The 22,944-nt window shown below is 40.0% G+C and overlaps 1 long non-coding RNA gene across 2 annotated transcripts in view; it reads left to right on the forward strand.

Annotated features, from left to right (window-relative positions):
- The first annotated feature begins 705 nt into the window (after positions 1–705).
- Positions 706–22,944, forward strand: part of LOC148425532 (uncharacterized) — a 55,819-nt gene continuing 33,580 nt past the window's right edge. Inside the window, exons 1-2 of one of the 2 annotated variants that reach the window (XR_015865131.1) lie at positions 706–842; positions 5,612–5,679. This is a non-coding gene — a long non-coding RNA (uncharacterized LOC148425532). Of the gene's footprint in view, positions 843–1,442; positions 1,571–5,611; positions 5,680–22,944 lie in introns of those variants that run through there. The other variant, XR_015865132.1, reaches the window with a different exon arrangement.

The raw sequence follows: 22,944 nt of genomic DNA on the forward strand, positions 1-22,944 counted from the left end.
GCGTGCGACTGTTTTTGCAATCGGGAGCGCGCAATAAAGGGCAACTAAATGCCCTTTATTGTAAAGTGACATCCAAAAAAGGCATTAAAGCATACACAGTAAAATTCCTAAACCGTCTTTTTATCCTAATATGCACCAAAATGGACACAGACTCACATGCCCACAATCATTTGTTTGAAATCCCCAATCAACGGTTGTCAACATTTGTGTATTCATCAGTGACTTAAATGGTCCTATTACACGTAAAAAGCTCCTGCAGATGGACAACATTTAGTGTGGAGATCCATCTGTTCAAGTTGACTTTGTTTTCAATTGTGGTTCTGACACAACCTTCATTGTTCTGCTGTGCTCAGGTGAGGTAAACACTCGCTTGGTAGGATGTACAAAGAAGAACAAAAAAAGCACCATCTGCATTTGTTTGGAATAAAAGGACGTTTGAGTGAGTAGTAAAGACCTCAAAGCCAAAAAAAGGCTAAAGGCTCTTGTACCCCTCCCTTGGAGTAGCGTCTGACTAAAATTTAACTAATGACACTAGTCTCCCCCCACCAAATGGCAACCTGAACCTTCCCTATGGTGAGCGTCACTGAAGTGTGGCTTTGTGAAATAGAATTTGGAGCAATGGGGCTCCGTGCAGTACCAGGGGAGAGGGGTTGAGAAAATAACTGTTGGAGAGCACATAAATGAGCTGTGGAGGGAGGGAGAGATGGATGTGCTGTGTTGTGTGGGAGGCCGATGAGTCCAGCAAGTCTTAGAATGCCATATGCTACCTTGAGGCAGGCGTACTCCAGCGAAGGCGAAGGAGTGGAAGAGTGAGGCGAGAGTGACCGGCGTCATCAGAGCTGGTACGATACAGTATGTGCCCGGCCTTCACAAGCCTCCGAGTGTGCCTAATGGACAAAGGGAGGGGGAAGGCTTGAACGGGCATCATTAGATAATGAGCTTGGTGTTCATCAAGGGGGAACGGCAGGAAGGAAAAATAAAACACAAATGTGAGTTTAAATATGGGGGAAGCCAGCAAGGCACAGAGAGAAACTAAAGACGCATGCATAGTTATGAAACATACAGCAAGACTGATTATTGTTATGGTGCCACAAATGAGGACAGAAGCCCTTAGCGCTCCCAGCCAAATGTAGTATTAGCCACTTCAATAATTAATCAGCCTAGAAGCATATCGTTGTAGCCATGCACTGACCTATTTTGTAGCATTTTACCCAAAGGCCTGTTTATTGTTTTGGGACCAAAATGGCAATCTTAGACCAGGTGATTTTGACATTGTCAAAGCTGTTTAAAAAAAAAAAAGGCACTAAGCAAGCTTGCTCTGCAGCAGTACAGACTTTCTATATTTCTACATTTCAACCAGTCCATCACAAAAATTGTACTGGTAGATTGCATGACATCAAACAACATAGAAAAAAAAAACAAGCATAAACAACAATGATATAAGCTAATTAACCAAAAGCTAACTGCATTATAAAGTAAACTTTATATAGAATGCTTTCATCAAAAGCACCTTTGTTATTGTTAGGACGTGCATGAGACTTTGTATTCTTCTTGACCCAATGTTGCCCAGGTAGGATACTTACTTTTCTCTCCCTCAGTTACTGTAGTTGGGTCATACTATTTTACATCAATGAATAAATAATTTATTTTGAAAAACATACAAATATAAACAACAATATATAGTTTGTATATTCCAAAAGAAAAGCCATACTCTGTAGAGAAGCAAAAAGATATATATTGTGTTAATGGGCTTGTAGTCAATGTGGTCGCCAAAGTGATGTTTGGTGATGTTTGGGAACCATCGTTTATTGAAGGACTAAGTGAATGTTGCCAATCAGTGTGCATTCTACTTATACTTATGGGTCGGCCCTTATATTACCTCAACCGTAGCGTTTTGAGCTCCCAACCCAGAGACATCTTGGGGCAAAAAAACATTGAACATCCCAGATTTATGTAATTTGTCCATCCGTGGCAGCAGCCACAGCAGCAATATCTGCGGGTTACAAATTCTTAACTCCATGGAGACAGATAAGCTACCTTACTAACAAGTAGTGCTTTCACCAAAGGCGAGCTAGTTGTCACAAAGAATGCTAATCGCTGAAGTGTAATGGGTTGGAGAAAGACATAAAAAAAAAGGACTTGGTCATCTCATTGGTCCCCTGAAATGTTGGAAGTCAGGAAGACAGAAGAGGGGTCTTGCTGACTTGTCTTTCGAGTTGAAATATGGAGCCCACATGTTGAACGGCCATGTGAAAGTGGGAACCCAACAGGGTTCCTCTCCGCTTTGATGCTCATCACCACAAAAGCAGATGGCCCTGTTCTGGTCCTCAAACTTTTTGTGCCCCACATCTTTTATCCTATCCAATGCCGCCTATTAGCCCCCTGCCTGTCATGGTCTAGCAGCCTGTGCTCAGCCCTCAGGGGGGCTTCCACAGCTAAGGAATGAAGGCAGGCTTCCCTATTGACACAGGTCTCACTGCAAAGCTTTGAATAGAAGTCAACCGAGTGAAAAGGGATGTTTTAGAGGACAAAATAGAATAAGGTGCTCGCTCGATCAATACAGCTGGGCTATTTGGCCCTGAAATCCTTTGCTCTCCATGTGCTCACTCAAAGCGGTGCAAACCACAGGTGGCGAAGAATTTTCCTGACCATTGGTTCAAAAGTAACAAAAGTGTTAATGGTAGAAAAAGCTGCATGCATCTGTCTGCAAGATGAGATCAAAGCAAACAGTGTTTGTGCTCTATACTGTAGATTTTTGTGTCCTTGCTATAAAAGCAGACAGAACTTGTTACAAAGGGCCAATGACCAAACTGTTTGCCCTTCGCACCCAAGCAATTGCTAAATCAGAAAGGCGTCAGAGAGCTCCAGGCAGACGCTGTAGAAACAGGTTTGAAAGCCCATCTGCGGTAATCAACCAGTCCCTCCTGCACTCAGTCTGCTCATTCCTCAGCCTCTCCGTGGCACAAGCCAATTAACGGTTAGTTACAAAGCCACAGATGAACGTATTAATTGATTACATGGCAATCGCCAATGCAATTATCAATGTTGGCACAAATGCTGACCTGAGAGATTATAATTCAGGAAGGCTGCAGGTTGCGGGATGGCTTATGTGTACGGCTTGATTTTTATTACTAGGTTTAACTGATACAATTCATATATTCTTGCTTCCACATGGTCTAGTTTGGATGTGGGTTATGACAGTGGAAAACAGGGGTCCAAACTTTTTTTGTTGAAATGAAACCGTGGTTTTTCACGGCGCTCATTCCGAGTCACCATGTTGTAGTTTACAAGTTTCATCAGTAGTAGGGATGTAAATCATGTCAACGATAACAGCAATTTGCGATTTAGAAATTGACACATTATAATCCTTGTCATGTTACAATATTAAAAGTAGAGCAGTTGTCAAAATACATAATTTTGCTAGGTTCCTCTCAGGATAATATTGTATTGTGACATTTGGATACCCCTCCGTTAGCCTTCAACTTATCGTGGTGGGGGCATTTGTGTGTTCCAATGATCCTAGGAGATGAGTTGTCGGGGGCTTTATGCCCATGGTAGGGTTACCCAGACAAAGTACGGCTCACAGACCCCTTATGAAGAAAAATTGTTGGTTTCTTTTTTGGACTTCCGTGCATGTCACAAATTGTCCATAACAAACACCATGTTCAAGTGCATGGGTACCCATATGTGCTCTTGGCACCGCAGTTTGATGATGAACTTTGTGGTTGTATCATCGGATTTGCAGCTGCTCGTTTTGGACACTTGGTTGAAGAGAGGGACGGAGCTGTCAACTGATCAGCATCTGGCGGTGTGTTGGGTCCAATGGTGAGGGAGGATGCCGGTCAGACCTGGCAGACCCAAACGTATCGTGAGGGTCTGCTGGGATTGTCTGGCAGAATCCCCTGTCAGAAGGGGGACATTGAGCCCGAGTGGACCATGTTCCGCATCTCCATTGTTGAGGCGGCTGATTGGAGATGTGGCTGTAAGGTGGTTGGCGCCTGTCGTAGCGGGAATCCCCAAGGAAGGAGTTCAATCGGGCCTTTTTGACCTGTGGGACTCAGGAAGCAATTGACGGGTACCGGCTGGCCAAGCGGAGCGCAGATTCGGTGGTTGGAAGGTGGGAGGAATTCGGTTTGGCCATAGAATACGACTTCTGGATGGCTTTGAGGAAATTCTGGTCCACCATCCAGCATCTCAGGAGGGGGAAGCAGTGCACCATTAACACTGTGTGCAGTAGGGATGGGGCACTGCTGACCTCAACTTGGGACGTTGTGAACTGGTGGGCAGAACACTTTGAATACCTCCTCAATTCCAAGGACACTTCTTCCCCTTAGGAAACAGAGTCTGGAAACTCAGAGGTAGGCTCTCCCATCTCTGGGGCTGAAGTCACCAAGATCAGTCAAAAAAACTCCTTGGTTGCAAGAGGTTAGGGTTAGGGTTATCCCTGAGGGCTCTGGATTTTGTAGAGCTGTCCTGGCTGATACACCTCTGCAACATTGCATGGAGATCAGGGACAGTACCTCTGGATTTGCAGACTGGGGTGGTGGGCCCCCTTTTTAAGAAGGAGTGTGTTCCAACTACAGAGGGATCACACGCCTCAACCTCCCCGGTAAGGTCTCTTCAAAGGCTGTGAATATTTATCTAAATGTACATTTTTGGTTTTCTATTTTTAACAAATTCAAAAAATGTTAAACATGGGTCATTATTGGAATTTATGTGTAGAATTTTCTTATAAAAGATTAATTTAATACAATTGGGAGCGAGGTTGTTTCATGACTGTGAAAAATGAAGCGCTGTGAATAATTTCCTTATGCACTCTACTTACCAAATTAAAATTTAGAACCGTAAATTTAGATAGTTCACAACCATGACAATCGAAAAAAAACCGTACACATCTCTGAATTGTTTATTCTTTATTTTCTGACTTACATTTATCTTCTGCTTCCTGTTCCATAAACAGCTTTGTTGCCAAGAGTAAACAAAGACGCTTGAATAAACCGACTGAGGTAGTCTTACTTGACAAATACAACCATGCACACACAAACCCACATTTGCATGTGTACAAACCACAACAAATAAATATTGTTTATCATAAGATATAAATATCGATATGGGAATGTTCTTTTTTACAGTAGGTGCACGCAAAAAGGTCAAATTTACATATGAAATAGCCCCACATACATACATAAACATGAAATATATATGTCCATGGTTAAGAAAAATCTAATACCCACGTACTGTATACCACTCATTGTATATGAGTCAATATAGAAAGACACACTCATGGGCAAAAAGCCATTTAATGTAGACAATAACAGCATTGTGAAGCCTGAAAATGCAAACTGGTCTCGGTGTCGGTTGAACCATTTCTCATGCAGTTGCAAAGGTAAGACAAGTTGACGTCTGTCAAAATATTTCAAGCTTTGGAAGTGGATACTTTATGTCAATTGTCATGCGCCTGCCAATGTGAAAGTGATCCCAATCATGATGTCTGCTATGGTAGCTTTTAATAATGAAAATAGTTACAAATGCTTAGTAAAATTATAAATGTTATCCAGAAATTTAGAAAGTTACCAAAACAATGACTGTGTTCCTCTCTTTTGTCACGCAGAATGACAGGCGTGTGCACCAAGTGTGAGGGGTGACCTGATGGAACGCAAGTTCCATGTCTAAAGTGAGGTAATGTCCTAAATTTACTTAAAAGAATAAATAACTTGACTAAGGTGAAATTCCTGGAAGTCAAACAAGCAACACAGTTTTACAAACTCAACGTTAATCCAGGTCTTGCTATTTTGCAATAATGACACATGTATCAAAGCTACATACTCAGTAACTGCAACACAGATATGGTCTTCTAATTACAATCTCTATGTTCATTATCTCTCACAAATATGTAACATTAAGTTAGACTTGTAATAATGTTAGGACTATTATTACATGTGAGGTTTAAGAATGTCAAAATAGTTTATGATTGAATTGTGAGTGAGGATGAAATTGTGGAAATTTTGATGTTAAGTCAATTTTAGGAGTGCTTCTCCCCAAACTATTCTGATTGCATTGCCAACAAAACAACAATAATGACTGATTCTCTTCCCTCACTTTTAAGCTGGATCTCTTTCCTGACAAACAACATTACATATGGTACAAGCATTGAACACTTTTAAGTGGTAAATATTCAATCATAATGTATGTCACCGAAACCTCTGCAATCACATGCTGATATTCACGTTTTAAAAAATAATGGCACGGATTGCTCATGTTCCTCTGAAAAAATGCAATGTATCTTTTTTTCAGGATATCTGAGAATGAAAAAAAAAAAAACAACAACAACAACAACAACGAGTGGCGTTTCAGCTTGGGATTCCCAGCAGCTAAAGAATATACTTAGCCTAGTTTGGGGTAGGTCAAAAAAGTAGTTTATTACATATTTCATTATTATGGATTATTAAAAATCAAAATGATGCCAAGTTCTAAACCACTTTAAGCTTCTGTCATGTTTCATTTTGCATATTGAAATGTGTGGCAGACAAGTATGTCAAAAATAAGCCATATGGCGATGGGATTGCCACTCAATTACTATGAATGAGTGTCATAGTCATAAGATTTTAATCAGTTGGATTTTCCAAGAGTGTCAGCGGGTGGCACGCCTTATATCTACTGTATGTGGTTCAAGGCCTTGTCTGCACATAACCAGAGCTATTTAAACCTGCAAATTCTCCCTCTTTGCATGTAAAAAACTTCCATCCACATGGCTTTGTTTACTGAAAAAGACTGCTGCTACACGATTTTGCATTATACAGTTTTATTCTTTTGCAAGGATGCCAAGCCGCTTGTGTCACCAAATTCTGTCCAATCAGAAAGAACGTCTGTCTCCTAACGTCACCGACCTCAGCGTCTTTGGCAGGAAATAGAATACAGTGATGATGTCCGGTTTATGCTTGCTACATGCAAATGCGAATCCAGAGGATTAGGAAAATCTCCACTTTGGCTGGAGTTTTTCAGACCTTCAGTTTTGATGAAAAAAAAAAGTCCCGGCACATATAGCAGATAGGGTAATTTGGAGTCATTTACCGATCGTTTGCAAGAACCACAGCAACATTCGTACTACGCCAAAATCTTTTAATATTTATTTTTTGTGCGTATGTCAAAATATGCATGCTTTCTTTTTACCCGGTTTTATGGAACTCCGTCCAATCGCAATGCTGTAGATAAACACACCACCCACTCAGCACACATCATCCGCACATTCCGAGAGCCTAAATGCATCGCCAAGTGAAAACAGTCCTTCTCCTCATCTCTTCATATTGTCTATATTTAAACTCACCTTGATTACTTTATTTCCATGTGAATGATAGACGAATGCGGCAATGTGTGGGGGACAGCAAGATTTGCTTTGGGGATATAATGTAATGTGTCCTTTAGTTCTGAGGTACTTTTTCTGTTGATTATGATGGTATATGCAGGCTGCCTCACTTGTTATTATATCATTAGGCTTGTGTTTATTTAAATAGGGGGTATAATGAATGGCGCCATTAGAAGGCTGTGCTCATGAATGTCAGACAGGAAGAGCAGCTCTGATTGCCCTTTCAGGTTTTCCACTTTGTTTTTCTTAAAAGCCCCACTGCAGGTAAATGGCAAAGGGGGCCCACAATTGGACTCATCATATTACAGAGACCTTTTATGTTGCATACATTACAGCATATATATATTACATAGATAGATAGATAGACAGACGGACGGGCAGACGGACGGATGACAGACAGACAGACAGACAGACAGACAGACAGACAGACAGATAGATAGATAGATAGATAGATAGATAGATAGATAGATAGATAGATAGATAGATAGATAGATAGATAGATAGATAGATAGATAGATAGATAGATAGATAGATAGATAGATAGATAGATAGATAGATAGATAGATAGAAGAAGTCAATACAGGCTTCACAACGTTAGCAATTTAAAGTATATACAAAATTACATGTAAAGTGGTTTCCAGCTTGTTACATTGTGGTCATGTCTCATACGCCTTAGCACAGAATATGGTTTTGAATAATATGGCTTCACCCAGCAGAAGTGGGGGTCATGGTCAGTTAGTGCTATATATTTATTATTTTTCATTTGCTTGTTTATTTATGACTTTCTGCTTTCTACAGTGAGTTTTGATTTTCCAGTTTCAGGTTTCAGTGGAGCCATGGGAACAGAACCTTCTCATAAATAAATGACTCCGGTATAGCAATTTTATTATGGATGAGGTTTTCTGTCAGTGTGATCTTAATACTCAATATGATACATGTGGAAATGATGCCAATGGTGGTTATTAAGAGGCAACAATCAATTAAATGTCAAGATAGTGTGTCTTTTTATGAGCAAATGTACCGTTCCTTTATTTGAGCCATGCATGGACAGCTAGCTAATTAATGTCAGCCTACAAAGAGATTAGTTATGCATCTGTTTGTGTAAGAAAAATATTAATGGAATCTCTTCTTTCCAACCACTGCACCTACTTGTTGATAAAATTGTTTAGTAATGTAATTTACAGACAATCTTTGTCCAGTCACATTTAAATTATGACCTCCAACATTTTTACAAATGAAATACCATGTCTTCAAGATGGCTCTTAGATGTCGAACGTCACATTATTTTCATTTTTTTCTAAGTTGGCCAATTCTTGTATAGTATGGTTCTATGTACGAATGTTTACAATGGAGCATAGTCAGTCACCGTGTATTGAGCCTGCTAAGCTAAGACCATTGCTATAGTACACAAACAAAGATTGTTTAATTAGCTGCATTGCATGTTATTAGTGCCGAACCCACACGCATGCCACAAATATCCCTTTGGATGCATACTGTACATGCATATTGTATATTCGGGCTCCTTGTTGGCAATGAGGTCTTTCTTTTGTGCGTATGTGGATGGATGCATTTGTGTCTTTATGTGTTCGTGTTTTTAGGAACTAATAAGGACTAAGATCTGTTTTAAAAAAAAAAAAAAAAAATCTGATTTTGAAAAACTTTTTACCCAAGTGCTTGTTTTTGCCAGGGTGAGGAAATAGGGGACTCAAGAAACAGTTAGCTTCTTATGTCTACTAATCTAAAAAACTTTGAAAATCTGTGGCTCAGCAGACTATCTTGGACGTTCAAGTAGCATGGAAATGGCAAGGGTCAAAGGACATCAAACCCTAAGAGTATTTGGGCAAACGGAGCACGCTCCATTGGGCCTTTTGACTTGGGGCGGTTCATTAAAACTGCAGGACGTGGCATTCCAGGAGACTCTATTAACCAAGCAGATTTTAACCATCTTGTGTTAACCTACCCTTACCCCCTCCTCAAGCCATGGACGCACAATGCATACATGCACAAACATGCACACTCTCTTTATAATCTCTCCTGCATGTCTTTTTGAGACACAATAGCCTCCATCTGTTGCCCCCTCAACTTTCCCTGATGATCCTCAGGGGGTGTGCAATTCAGGGGAAACAGAAAACCCCCCACTCACTAGTTGAGTGACGCCCTTAGATTAAAAATGTTAAAAAAAAAAAAAAAAAACTCAAAGTGTGTGTGATGGTGTATGTATAGAGGGTTTAAGTTGAAAGAAAGAAAATACATTTTGTGACAGATAAAGTGCTGTGAGTGAGACAGGGCACCCAGGGGGCAGCAAGTTGTACAGGTGGAAATTAAGTGATGAAAGCCACTGGGGAGCAATAAGAGAAGGGCAGTCGCACTTGCTTGATATTTAATCTTGTTCCAGATGGAGGAGGAGGAGGCGCTCATATGGCTGCATGTGGCTAAACTGCAGTTTGGAGCTGGAGCCACGTCATAAAAGTCTATCAAAACGCTTTTCGTTGGATGAAAACGCCATGCAGGCTGTTTCCCGTCCGGGCAAGAGTGCCTGTTCAGTGCTTTTAGCCGACCACCGTATAAGCAGGTATAACTGGATTATCCTTGTGTTTGACTTGGCAGGCTTCGTTGTGTCCTCTCTGTGGTTGATCGCTTCAAACTGGGCAGATTACAGTTTGCAGAGAAGGGCTTTATCCCCGTTTGGGTCTCTGATATGTTAATTAAAGTAGATTTTCTGAAAACTGGACAGGGAGGATGGCAAACTCCAGCCCAACGAAGCCAAAAGCCAATCAGTTGGCAGAGGTGGCTGTGCTTTAATGTCTGTTCTTCCAGCCCTGCGAGAACACATTGGAACCTTTCAGAATGAAGGCATATGTTTGAAGGCCATCGTTTTGCTCTGAATTAATAGATGTTCTGCGTGTTTTTCCGCTGGAATTACACATTTAATGTCTCTAGCCCAAAGTGGGCAGAATAGCCTCCATCTCATCCGTGACAGTAATGAGGACAAATGGCATAGAAAATGGATATTAAAAAGTAGAAAAAGAAAATTGGTGGAATTTGCGCATGTGTGTTTACAAAGCAGCAAGGGTTGTCTATAAATGAATGTCTATAAATTAAAATTACATTATTGTTAAATTAATATTAAATTTGAGCATGGCGGCTTGGTGGCACACTGGTTAGCACATCTGCCTAAAGAACCCGAGTTCAAATCTGGCTAGCTCCGGCCTTCCTGAGTGGAGTTTGAATGTTCTCCCTGAGCCTGCTTGTGTACTCTCCGCATGTGTACTCTCCACCCCCCACACTCCAAAAACATGCATGGCTGGTGTATTGAACATACGAAATTGTCCCTAGGTATGAATGGGTGCGTGAATGGTTGTTCGTCTCTGTGTGCCCTGCAATTGGCTGGCAACCAGTTCAGGGTGTCCACAGTCTAAATTTGAGCCATTATGTGTGAATTGATATTTCTATTATTTCCCCATTCTTAATGTCAATGTCTACTTTTTACAGAGATGGTAGTAAGCTGTATTATCAAAAATGCTAGCCATATGAAAAGTTCACCTATTTCACTGTATTGTCTGACCATGAACCATGACCATTCCTTTTTTGGACCATTGGCAAAGGCTGGGTGGGAAACCTTCAGACCCCAACCCTTAGTTGCCATAACTGTGTTTAGTGCACAGGAATGAAGCAGATCAATAGAACAATGCAAATGTTGGAGGGGTATAAAGGTCCGTACCTTTGTTCGTAAGCAATGCTAGTACATTCATAATCACATCATTATTTATGGTCCCAAACAGGTCTCTGTCTTATACATGTGCTTGCTGTTGCTTTCTGCAGTCCCCATAATAGCATATTGGTTGGTTGTTGACAGAAGTATTAGCATCTTGCCTTAGCAGTTCACTTCACTGTTTGATAGATGACAGTACAAATATAAAAATGCTTTCATGTTATTTGTTCCCTAAAAAATGTTGTTGAGAAAATGTATGGCAGTCGACGTCACCTGCCACCACTCTTCCCCCTCAACGGTAAGTAAGAAGTAAGTAAAAAGGGAGAGATGTAACCGGCACTGTGCAGTTTGATCGTTATTGTTTGAACTTGAGATATTTTAATGTACTGAAATGCATTTTTAAGATGATACCAATCAAACTGGAAGCAGGCAATGATGAACAATGGAATCAGTCAGCTCATTGCACATCACCCAGAAATGAAAGCCTGCTTTGTAACAGAAGAAATGATAAAACACGCATTATTGCCACTATAAAGAGTGTCTTAGCCTATTGCTGAGGTGACAATACTCCTCTAGCAGATATAATCACACACTGGATGAATAGAATCTGAGAACTTCATTACCTGACCTCCTTCAGTCATAAAAGAAACAATATCCTGAGAGCAGAATTCAACTGCCCTTTTAATGTGGTTGACCACGATGAGGTTTTCTGCAATTGGCTGGCAACCAGTTCTACCCTCAAGTCAGCTGGGATAGCTGGCACCAGCACCCCTGTGACCCTTGTGAGGCTCTAGAAAATGGATGGACGGATGGATGTTCTTTCACTGCCTTGAAATTATTTTTTTTTTCAAGGCTTTAACGATTTTTGTTGGGTTCATTCCTTGGATTTCTTTTTTTTTTGTTCCAGGTGCCCTGTTCTCATGGAAATATTCATCTGAATTTCAGAATTCTTGGAGAGTTGTTTTCAACTTTTACTGGTCATTGAAACCAAATTCCAGCATTTTTACGTTTGCCTTTCAAGAACATTTTGTCATTGCTAATTTTGCGGGTGGCTAATCCATTTTACTACTCTTCTGCCAGCTACTAAATTGCAAACAGGGCATATTAAGTGCCAATTTCATTGCAGGTTGGTGAGTGAAGCCTACATTTGCCAAAATTGTGTCAGAAGTAGCTGCAAGTTGCCAATCGTTCGTCAACAGTTTTTAATGTTTTTTGTTGGTTTTTTTTCCTTGCGCTCAGGAAATTTCAAACATGTTTAAAATGTACAAGCGGTACAGGTGAAAGTTCACTTTTTGGTGAACACACCCTGGTGAGATTAAAAGATTTGCTACATTTGCAGACATCAACCGACGTTCGCCCCTCGGTGGGGTAGGGGCTTTGCAGCACCAGAAAGTTTTGGCAGCACAGGAGAAAGTACAAATACGATGGGTGAATATTTGAGAAAATAGTCATGACACTCGATGAGTTTATGAATTTCGAACCATGAACAGGGGTCACTCGATCTCTTTAAAGCTCACGTTGGAGGAATTTCATATTGTCTATTTCTACAGTTTGTTTTTGTCCCCATTTTTTCCTTTTAGTGTGCTCAACCACGGCTCAGTGTCATCCGCTAATCCCCCTGTTTTGTTGGCAACAGCCCACTGTGGCTTGACCCCCCTGTCAGAGCCAATAACATCGCACACATTATTGCCTGAGCTTTGCCTTTATATTGAATTGCTTGTTAGAGGAAGCTCAGTTGTGCAATGTTCATTTTTATTTTTGATTCCTTTTTGTACACATCAATATTTCACATATATACCAGTGATGTCTGTATGCATATATTTATTGCAAGTGTAAAGGATGGCAGGACATAAATAAAAAGGACACAGAAGAGCAGGTTCACAAGCAGCCATTTCTGACCTCAAATTTCAATACGATCCCCTAACGCCCTCTTCACCTGCATGTTCTCCACTTGGCTCCCCCATCACCAGTGAGGGCTGATATATGAGGCGCAGGAGGAAGAAGGAGAGAAGAAAGAGGAGGCGGAGGCGGCCGTTAAAGTTTGTGGGCCGTGGACGCACAGCTCGGCATGAATATCAGTAGCACAGAGTTAGCGCCGCATGGCAATTGGATGGGGAAGCGCGAGGCAGGTGTCAGCACTTTCCCTCCCAGGCATTTTCACTCAGCCAGATTGAGTCTTATTATCTGACCCTGCCTCCTTTTCCCTCGCTGGCCTAATAATATTGTTTCAGTGATCCTGTCCGGCCTTCGACCTCTTGACATTACTCAGGAGTCTGCTGGATGAGGAGTTCTCCTTTTCCAGTGAAGAGTGGCCTTTTGAAAAACTTTTACTTTTTCCTTGGCTCTTGGCTGATTAGTTTTGCCGGAAGTAAGTCAGTGATATTTATCATCATATTCGTCTATGTGGACGCTTCAGAAGACTTAGCAGTAAGCCATCCAATCTATCCCTTTATCCAATGTAATGATTAGTCGGATGTCCATCTGACTAATGATTGTGTTGATATAGCTGTAGAGAGTCTCACTGGCAGCGTAATCCCCTTGTTGGACTTTACCTAGACACAGATCGGTATAACGCATCATCAACATGCCGTAATTTGATTGTGTGATTGTTTGCAATCAACAATAAAATAAAAGTCGCAATTAGTGCTGTTGTGTTGGAGCTCGTTAGGCAGCTGAGGTAAATGGCAGAGATTTGGGGGAGTAATCCCTCCCCAATCTGGACACCACAGCTGGTTGCTTGAAGCCCCCGCCACACACACACACACATATGCTACCCTTATCTCTATGATGCTGAGATTGAATACGGACAGCGGATCGCATCAGTGTTCGACTGGGTTTTTCCCCAAATCTGTCTTAAGACCATCATAATTTGTACGTGCGCACGCACAAGCCTCGCTTAGTCTATTTGCTCTTTTAACTCAACCGGGGCTGCAACTATCCATCCCCCCAGCCGTCTTTGTGCAAATAGGCAAAAGTGTTCATTGTTGTTCCCCAAAGAAAAAGAAAATGTCTCATTTTGATTCAACACAAAAATGATCACTAGTTTCATGGTGAACTACAAATGAGAAGCCAAAATTACCTATTGGACAAAAAAGCTACTGATTGTTGATTGTACTTGTGCTGTCACCAGCCAATTGCAGTACATTTTTACACATTCATACTACCATTATTGAAACCTGAAAAATGTCATCAGTTTACCCAATTAGAACATTTTTGGATTTCAGAAGGAAGCCGGAGTCACAAATCTGCCGAGGAACACAGTTAAAATCCAAAACCTCTCCAATGCAAGCTTAACTACTGCACGCCGGGCTTTAAATTTAGATAAATTAAATGGATGATATTACATTATCTATCTTCTGGAGTTGTTGAATAGAAAATGCCTGGAGGTACACGCATAATTCCTAGTTAAATAAATCAGACACGATGAGCACAGCACTTTTTAAAAAATATTTATTTTATGTATACATTTTCATCCATCCATCCAACCATTTTTATTTATTTTTGTTTTTATTTGTATTCATCCAAAAAGCTCAGAGCTGGTACGGGTGTCCTTGACAGAAATAAATATTTCACAGTAGGTACATCATAGAAAAAAGGTTCAACCACTGGTTCAACTAAGAACTATGTTCTTTCTTATCATGTAAAGACAAAGAGCTATTTTGAATTATGTCTGATTTAATATAGTTTTCTTTGCCATGAATTTTTCCTGCAGAAATATAGCAACCTCTCATGTGAAGATATTTTCCCTGTGTGCTTCTTCGCACATTCCCAAAAGATTCTTTTTAGGTCACTGAAAGACTACAATGTTCTTAACGGGGTGTTAACATTTTACAGCATGCACATGTAAATTGCCTGACGAACAGTCCAGGAGCTACCCCAATTTTAGCTCAAAATCAGTTGCGATCGGCTTGAAGAAAACTACGAGCTGGAAGACAATAGACAGTTGCAGATCTTAGAGAGATGAACTCTAGCGCTGGCAGCCAACATAAGCAGCCAACTTGAGCATTCACCAAATATCAGACGTGTTCATTGTTTTGAAATGTGTTCTTTATTGCTAGGGATAATGAACAATTAACTTCTTGATGCCCCAAAAAACAACCAGTTCCCAACCTGTTCCCAAAACATTTAACTGTTCACACTTCTTTCTGTCAACATAAAAAATAAAATAAAAAAATATTAAACCAACTAACATCATGCAAATGCCGGACAGTATTTTGTGTCTAATTTTGACATTACGCTGTCTAGGGGAAGTTGTAGTCTCTTTCATCATAATGGTGATGCAATAGACCATTCGGAGCTCAAGAAGTATGGGAAAGTCTGCTTTTGAGAGCATCAATAGGACAAAGTTCATGTCCCCCTCCAGAATTTATTCCTAAAACCGTATTTTGAAGAAAGAGTTAAGAGTAAAAGGATTTAGTGTCTATTTGTGCTGTCAGACTTAGGGAACTTTTGCTCTTTGTTCTGTCATTTTTGTGTGGATTGCAATTGTCATTTCCACACTGTGGGTATGCGGTAAAGCTTCTTCTGACATTGCCTGTGAGCCAGATTGGTTGGGAGGGGGGAAACAAAACATGTTGACCTTGTCTACAGATTTAACTTGTCTGATACACTGTGCAGCTGCACGGTAGCAGGCAACAGAAGCTGTGACTCCAATCAGATCACTGGGTCAGATGGCTGTGTGGTTAATGCCCGCGCTCAGAGTGTGGAGGTAATACTCCACAGCTCAGCGCACATGGTCCGTTCTGTTTTCAGAGCCCACAGAATTGGATCCGTTTATTTATTTATTTATTCGCCACTTTTGAGAGAATAGCGGGTGCTTAAAATGCTCCTCTGGGTGCAGATTGCATGTTGCATGTGGTTGACCTCTGCATGCCTACAGAGAAGCCAACATCAGAATGAGGATTTATTTTGTGTGAGTGTTTGTGGTCTTGTGCGAGTGTTTGTGGTCACCACCGACTTGTGAAACGCTGTTAATATAATAAGAAACTTGTTCTATTTTCTACGTACACATTTATGGTTATTTGATGTATACCGACATGCCAAGGAAGCCGCAACAACATATAACATGCAAACAACCAGATACGTAGGACAACTTCAAAATGAAATATGGACGCAATATCCTTAGCTAGCTTTTATTTTGAAGTTGTCCTTTGGAGCAGTGAGGATGAGACACATGGTGCTTTCAAATGCAATCAGACATTTCAACCTCACACTGAAAAAAAGTGTATTGCTGCAATGAACATTGCTAACTGTAATAATGATTATAATTAATAATGTCATTATTTTATTGTCTATTTTATTGTCTCTACAAAACCATAATTTTGCTTTTCGTATTAAGTCAATGATTCAAAAAAGTGCTCAGAAAAATTAACTAAATAAATAAAATAAAGCCTTGAATGGCACATATCAAAGTAAGTTCAGAACAATTCGAGTGCAGAAGTGAACCACAGGCCTCATTAAGTTGGGGTCAGCGTGGCTCCGTCGACAAAAGGGTCATTTCCCAATCAGAAGGCAGTGGGAGACACCGTAAAAAGGCTTCTGGTACCTTTAAGGTCGGAAAGTACAATGCTGCATTCTTCTTCACGCTGTCCCATCTGTGCACGTAAACGCCAAAAAGATCACTTCTTTGGGTTACATAATTATTCAGGCTAATATTTGTATTTTTTAAGCCCTTATTTTCTTATTTGATGGGCTGATTTGACTCTAGTATACATCACTTACATTTCTAAAGGTGCCCAAAACACTTATTATAAATGTTCTCAAATAAATTGCTTATAAAAGATGAAATATGCTAAATTATTCAAATTAATGGAGGGTGAAAATGCTGATTCATACATAACGGGATATGATAGCAGCTCCCCAGATACTATGCGAATGCCCTCTATAGTAAGGGTCATCAACCTTTGTGACGCTGAGAAATATTTCTTGGCTACTGATCATTTTTGAAGGGGTAGCAGTCGGACTTTACACTACGGATACAACAAATGTGCTCAAATGATATTACATCGGATTAATATCAAAAGTAACTATGTAAAAAAAGCTTTCATATATCATATTTTGTAATATTTTTTCTCATGATGTATAAGACACATTTTCAGGGTTCTTGTCAGATTTCAGATTGATTATTTCAGTTGAACTTAAAAAGCCTACAAAAGTGGCTATCACGGTTTGACCTTACAGAAACATACCCAGCTGTGGCATTTTCCGGAATTTGGAGATCCGTTAGAAAAACATGCTCTAGTTGACGCTAAGACCATCAAAGCAAAACTCGCGACAGGATTTGTTACTGATACTCGAAGAAGCTGGACAAGCTCCTGTCGCGTCAGATGTACAGCCATTTTTTGGAGGCTTTCAAATCTCAACAAAACAATCGATTTGAAAAGAAAACAAAAGATACATTTCATTGCCATGGACCATACGCAAAAAATACAAGAAGAACATGTAAATAAATTATAGTTTTTTTAAAAAGAGAAATTATTTTCAGTCATTTTGCATGATACTTGTGTGTTTAAAAAAAGGGTTTGGTTGCCAAAAATTTCTGAGTGTAAGGATGATTTCGTTGAAATAATGGTTAATCAAATTGACAACTGACATTACTATTGGCAGACGTTGATCCAAATCTATCCGTCATATTGGCCAGTGCTACATGACACAATCCTGTCGGTCAGAAATTGGAATTGGGCATTGAGAGTCTCAATTCCGAATCTCTTGAAACCTGTTTGAATATTAATCTTCCAGTTCCCCTTTTTTATGTTACTTTGTCCAACAAGTTACCGACTAGAAAAGAGATTCATCTTCTCCAATTTTATGGTGGAGACGCCTGCTACAGAACCTTTGGAAGTCATACAAGTAAAGGGTATCAGCACTTTTTAAATGTTATGATCATAATGTCATGGCATAGCTCTTGTTCTTTCTTTCAATGCTCAGGGTATTGTCATGTCATGATGTATTTGCTCCTCCGCATAAAAACATCACTCTCAATATCCAATACTGTCTGCAGTTGGGTCTTCAATGACAATAGGATCATGTCTCTGCGGCATTAAAGAGTATTCAATTGGTTTGGATGCGTTTCATTGGACAAAGGGAATGTCAGCATTTAATATTGGTTCATCAGTATTATGATTCTACCCAATAATTGATGTTTTTTGCCCCATACATCAAAGAGATGTGCAATCCATGATCTGTTTTTCACTCTTGGACATGCGTTTTCCACATATTGTGTTGTCCTGCCTTTAATTATACGTCCTCCTTGCTTTTCCTGTCACGCCGGTCTGAGTCAGAAGACTTCCTGTTGGTTTGCAAAAACAACTCCTCCTGTCAGCCTTCCTACCTCCAATCTGCCCCCCTCGCCATCCTGACGCTCCTTCCTCCCTCCCTCCCTCCCTTCCTCGACTTCTATTCATCACTCCGCAGTCCATTTTACAGTATCGTTCTGCCTCCATCCTCCATCCTTTTTTCTCTCTCGCTCCATTACCTTGCTCGTTCATGTCCCCTTCATCTCACCCTCTGCCTGTCCAACCACCTGACATTAATTCTTTTTGCCCCCTTTACTGTATTCTCTCTTCTCCTCCCAGCATTTCTCAACTCGCCATTCATCTTCAGCTCCTCTGTCCATCCCTCAGACTCAGCTCTCTCTCCTCCTATTCTCTCCTTTATCTGGCTCCAATCTTGCTGACGGTGCTGTTTGTGTGAACTGAGTTTCGCAGCCCCCTCGCCTCGCCTCTCTCCTCCTCATTCCGCACCTCCCATCTTCCTCCCGCCTCCCACCTATCCTGTACATACTCCCTCTGGGAAAATGGGGAGAATTAACCTTCCAACCTCGGGCCGCTGGGCCTAATGACTGTCTGCAGGACCTACTCTGAATGCTCGTTCTGGCTCCTAACATCTGGGCCTCAAACACAGCCATTCATATACTGGACACCCACTCATACACGTCTCACACACGCATACTCACACAGGCAAGCACGGAGAATGCATGAACATTAGTTTATAGTCCTTGAATTTGTGCCATCATGAGCATGCGTGTGTCGTTATCATTCTTTCTTTACTGCCTGCTTCCCAAAGGTGGGCGTTTCACAGCACTTTTCCCTGAGATCGTAGTTGGCAGATGCTTGCCAGCCAATTTATTAGGTACAATTACATTAAACTAATGCAATGTTATACAGCACAACTGCAACACATTTTGATTAGAATGATTTGTTGTTGTTTTTTTTTGACAAGACGCTTTTTTAGAGGCTGAATTCAGAAGTTAATTCATAAAGTAATATAACAATCTACAGTGTGTGTGTAGTAAACGCATTTTGTGACTTTATTGATGTTTAATGAATAAATACAGTATGGATGAACTATTCATGCAGTGTATTTATACTGAGTCATATGTATTTGTTCATTCTATTGAAAAATAAGTAAAACAGTTTATCTCTCTGGTAGACGTGAACTTCTTTAAATCAATACGGCACTCATTTTATCAGGGCATCCATCTTGTAATCTCATCTCTCAACTCTTTGTTCCTCTTATCATACGCTCATCAAACCTTTCTTGTCTCATTCTTCTCATCGTTTTTATCTTTCTAAAGTGTCCATCTCGTCACTCATTTAATTTATCTTGTCTAATTGCATCACATATTTCATATGATCAAGGTTCTCATCTCATTTATTTAATTTCCCACCATTCCTGTTTCTTCTGTTTCAACTATTTCAGGTCATATAACCTGCCTGTCTCATCTCATCTATCATGTTTGTCTTATAACATCCCTCCTCGCCTTACTTCACATAGTCTCATTGATCTCACTTACTTTAAAGGGCTACTTGATTGGGTTGAACTTTGACACTCATATTATAGGTCTGTATGTAAAACTAAGAAAATCCACTTCAAAAATCAGAAGTTATTTAAAATGTTTTTGTTTTGGGTTTTTTTTCTGTGGGCTTCCAACGAATTTAGGTACATGCCAAAATTGGGAGGAGTCAGTGGGATTCCAGACAATGTCACTGAAAGCAGAAGGCAAGCTTTGTAATGCTTCCTGTCTTGGTTGGTTTGTAGTACTTCGGTTATCATTTAAAACAAAAAGCATTTGCCACCAAAATTCATGTTTGTTTACTTTTTTTCCCTAATCTTGTCCATTTCAACCTTTGACCAAAAAAAGTGTGATCCAATATTTTGGATTTGTTGAGAGCAAATGTGAGCTCAAAAGAGGATAAACGATGATCTGGTGACAAAAGAAGGAATATTGTGATCGTTTCTATATTTTTACAGGTTGAAATGGACAAGAAGGCCCAATGTGTGTGCCAATTTTGATGGTAATTTTCATAGTTGTCAGACATTTAGAGACACTAAAGTTTTTACTACATAAATGGAGGACGTCGTTGGCCTCTATGCTACTTCCTAAAGCTAGCACAGCTAACTGGTTCGTGAGCCACCTTGTCACTGCATCCCATCGGAGGTCTTCGCATCCTAAATTGGCTGATGATTTTGATATTTCAAATGAATTGGGATGGATTGGGCAGTAGTAGAGGCCCATTGATTCCAGGTTTTTGACATTAGTAATGTATGCACAATGATTTTGAATGAACCGTCCAGTTCATTCTCGCACGTCAAGATGGAGCAGAGCATTGCACATTTCAAGGGGTCATCTTGGAAGCCATTAGTTCTTATTTCTTCTCAACAAAATGATACAATTGAAGATTCAAGCAAGGTCATATTCTTAATTTAAAAATACACAAACTGAGCTTAACTTTAGCCGCTTTTAAACTGTTATCAACAGCCTGCCTATCTTTTTTACCTACCATAACTTTATAGTTGATGTCACTTAATTATAAAATGTACTGCACACGTCCCAAAGCATCATATTGCTGCATCCAACAAAAGAATGTCTATTTTTGTACTACATACACTGGCTGTTGTGCATCAGTTGCTACTTTTGAGTTTATACTGCACAAATAGCTTGCCCATGAGGTCCACACAGAGCAAGAGAACCAATGTAGCCTATCAACAGATTTAATGAAAAATACATGCATGTGGAAAATAAATATGACCTTTAAGTTGCCTGTCGAGGCAGGCTTTCTCTATGTTCCACTGAGCAAATGGTGGTATTCTCCAGCCACCATTCAGTTGGAAGTATATAATTGACATTGGGGATATGTGTCGGGGGAGGGAGGTGGGGGTTCTACATTCGAAGTGGATTCCTTGGCCTGTGTCCGTCTCCATCCTTGCCGCAGAGCACCTCACATGGGGAATATTCAGTATAGAAAATATGGCTATGTGGATACTCTCAATTTCATTCATTATGTATGAGCAAAAATGTTACAAACTGGCAGCTGTGTTGTTGCATCTGTATTTGTGAGGGCTGTCCCTGCACAGCGCAGTAAAATGCACAATAAATCACACCCATGAATATTCTGTAGAAAGATAGAATGAATAATATATATATATATATATATATATATATATATATATATATATATATATATATATATATATATATATATATATATATATATATATATATATATATATATATATATATATAATACATATGACAACAAAACCTATGAGACCTATGATTTGTTAAATCATTGCTATAGATATAGGGAAAGTAATAATCAGAACCCTGGATAACATGTCAAAAAAGCACTATACTTTTGCTGATTTCAAGATAGATCCATTTAAAAATGGATCCACTCAGGGAAACCAGTGGAAAAGCTTGAATAGCATCCCAATTTGCCAAATTACTCACTCCAGATATCCCTGATCTGAAATGCTTCACAGCGAAAAGCTTGTTTCCTGTAAAAATCAACTATTTAACCTTTAAGATTATACTTGACACAAAAGTATGTCTTACAGATCCCTCTGAGGGGATTCTTGGAAGTCATCCTCAATTTCCACACAACTCACCAACCATCAACACTTTTCATGCACATGTCCAGTTCAAAATTTACTCTGTCTATTTCCTCCATGCTTGTTTTCAACTGAAAAATGAGCAGAAAGGAGGCAGATAGGAGTATGCATTGGCATTCTCTCTCGCTCTCTCCTTTCCACACTTGTTTTCCGAGTCATCTGTAGCTCATGAAGACAAAAAGACACTCCTGAGCCTTGGTGCCACTCAACAACCAAGTAAGCACAACCTGCTTGCTTGTATGCAAATCTATAAACCAAATCAAAAGATTTTTTTTTTCTTTCACGACAAGAAGTGTATATACCTTTTTCGGATCATCTGCCTTTTCTTCTTCTCATTCTTATTTCTGTGCACCCTATAGACCGGCACCAGTGCTAAAAGTTGAACATAAGTTTTCCTCTTTTTCTGAGAGTCTGCGAGTGTTTACCAAAGGCAGAGTAATCTAGTAAACTTTGAGTTAATGAAAGCTGACACATGCCTAAATCGGTTTTGTTGAATAATTAAGATATGGCGACTAAGATATGGAGACTCGTCTCATACCTTTCTGTGCCAATCTATTCATATGTATATACATATATACACACATACACACACACACACATATATATATATATATATATATATATATATATATATATACATATATATACACACACACTTACATACATGACCTGCAGCCGCTTATCCTCTCTAGGGTCACTGGCTTGCTGGTGCCTAATCCAGCTGTTATCAGGCAGTATTGCCAGCCAATCGCAGGGCACACAGCGACCAGAAAACACACGTAATGACAAATTAGAGTGTCCACCTGCCATTCATGTTTAGAATTTGGTGGAGGAGCCCGTGGCAGGAGAAAATCCACTTGGGCTTGGGAAGGACATGCAAACTCCACACGGGAGAACACACACACACTGTTTATGTATGGCTAGTTAAATGAAAACAATCCATCGCAACTAGTCCAAGGTGTTTTCCACCTCTCTC

Source organism: Hippichthys cyanospilos, chromosome 3 (assembly GCF_059441005.1).
Source record: "Hippichthys cyanospilos isolate Australia breed blue-spotted pipefish chromosome 3, RoL_Hcya_1.0, whole genome shotgun sequence".
NCBI lineage: Eukaryota > Metazoa > Chordata > Actinopteri > Syngnathiformes > Syngnathidae > Hippichthys > Hippichthys cyanospilos.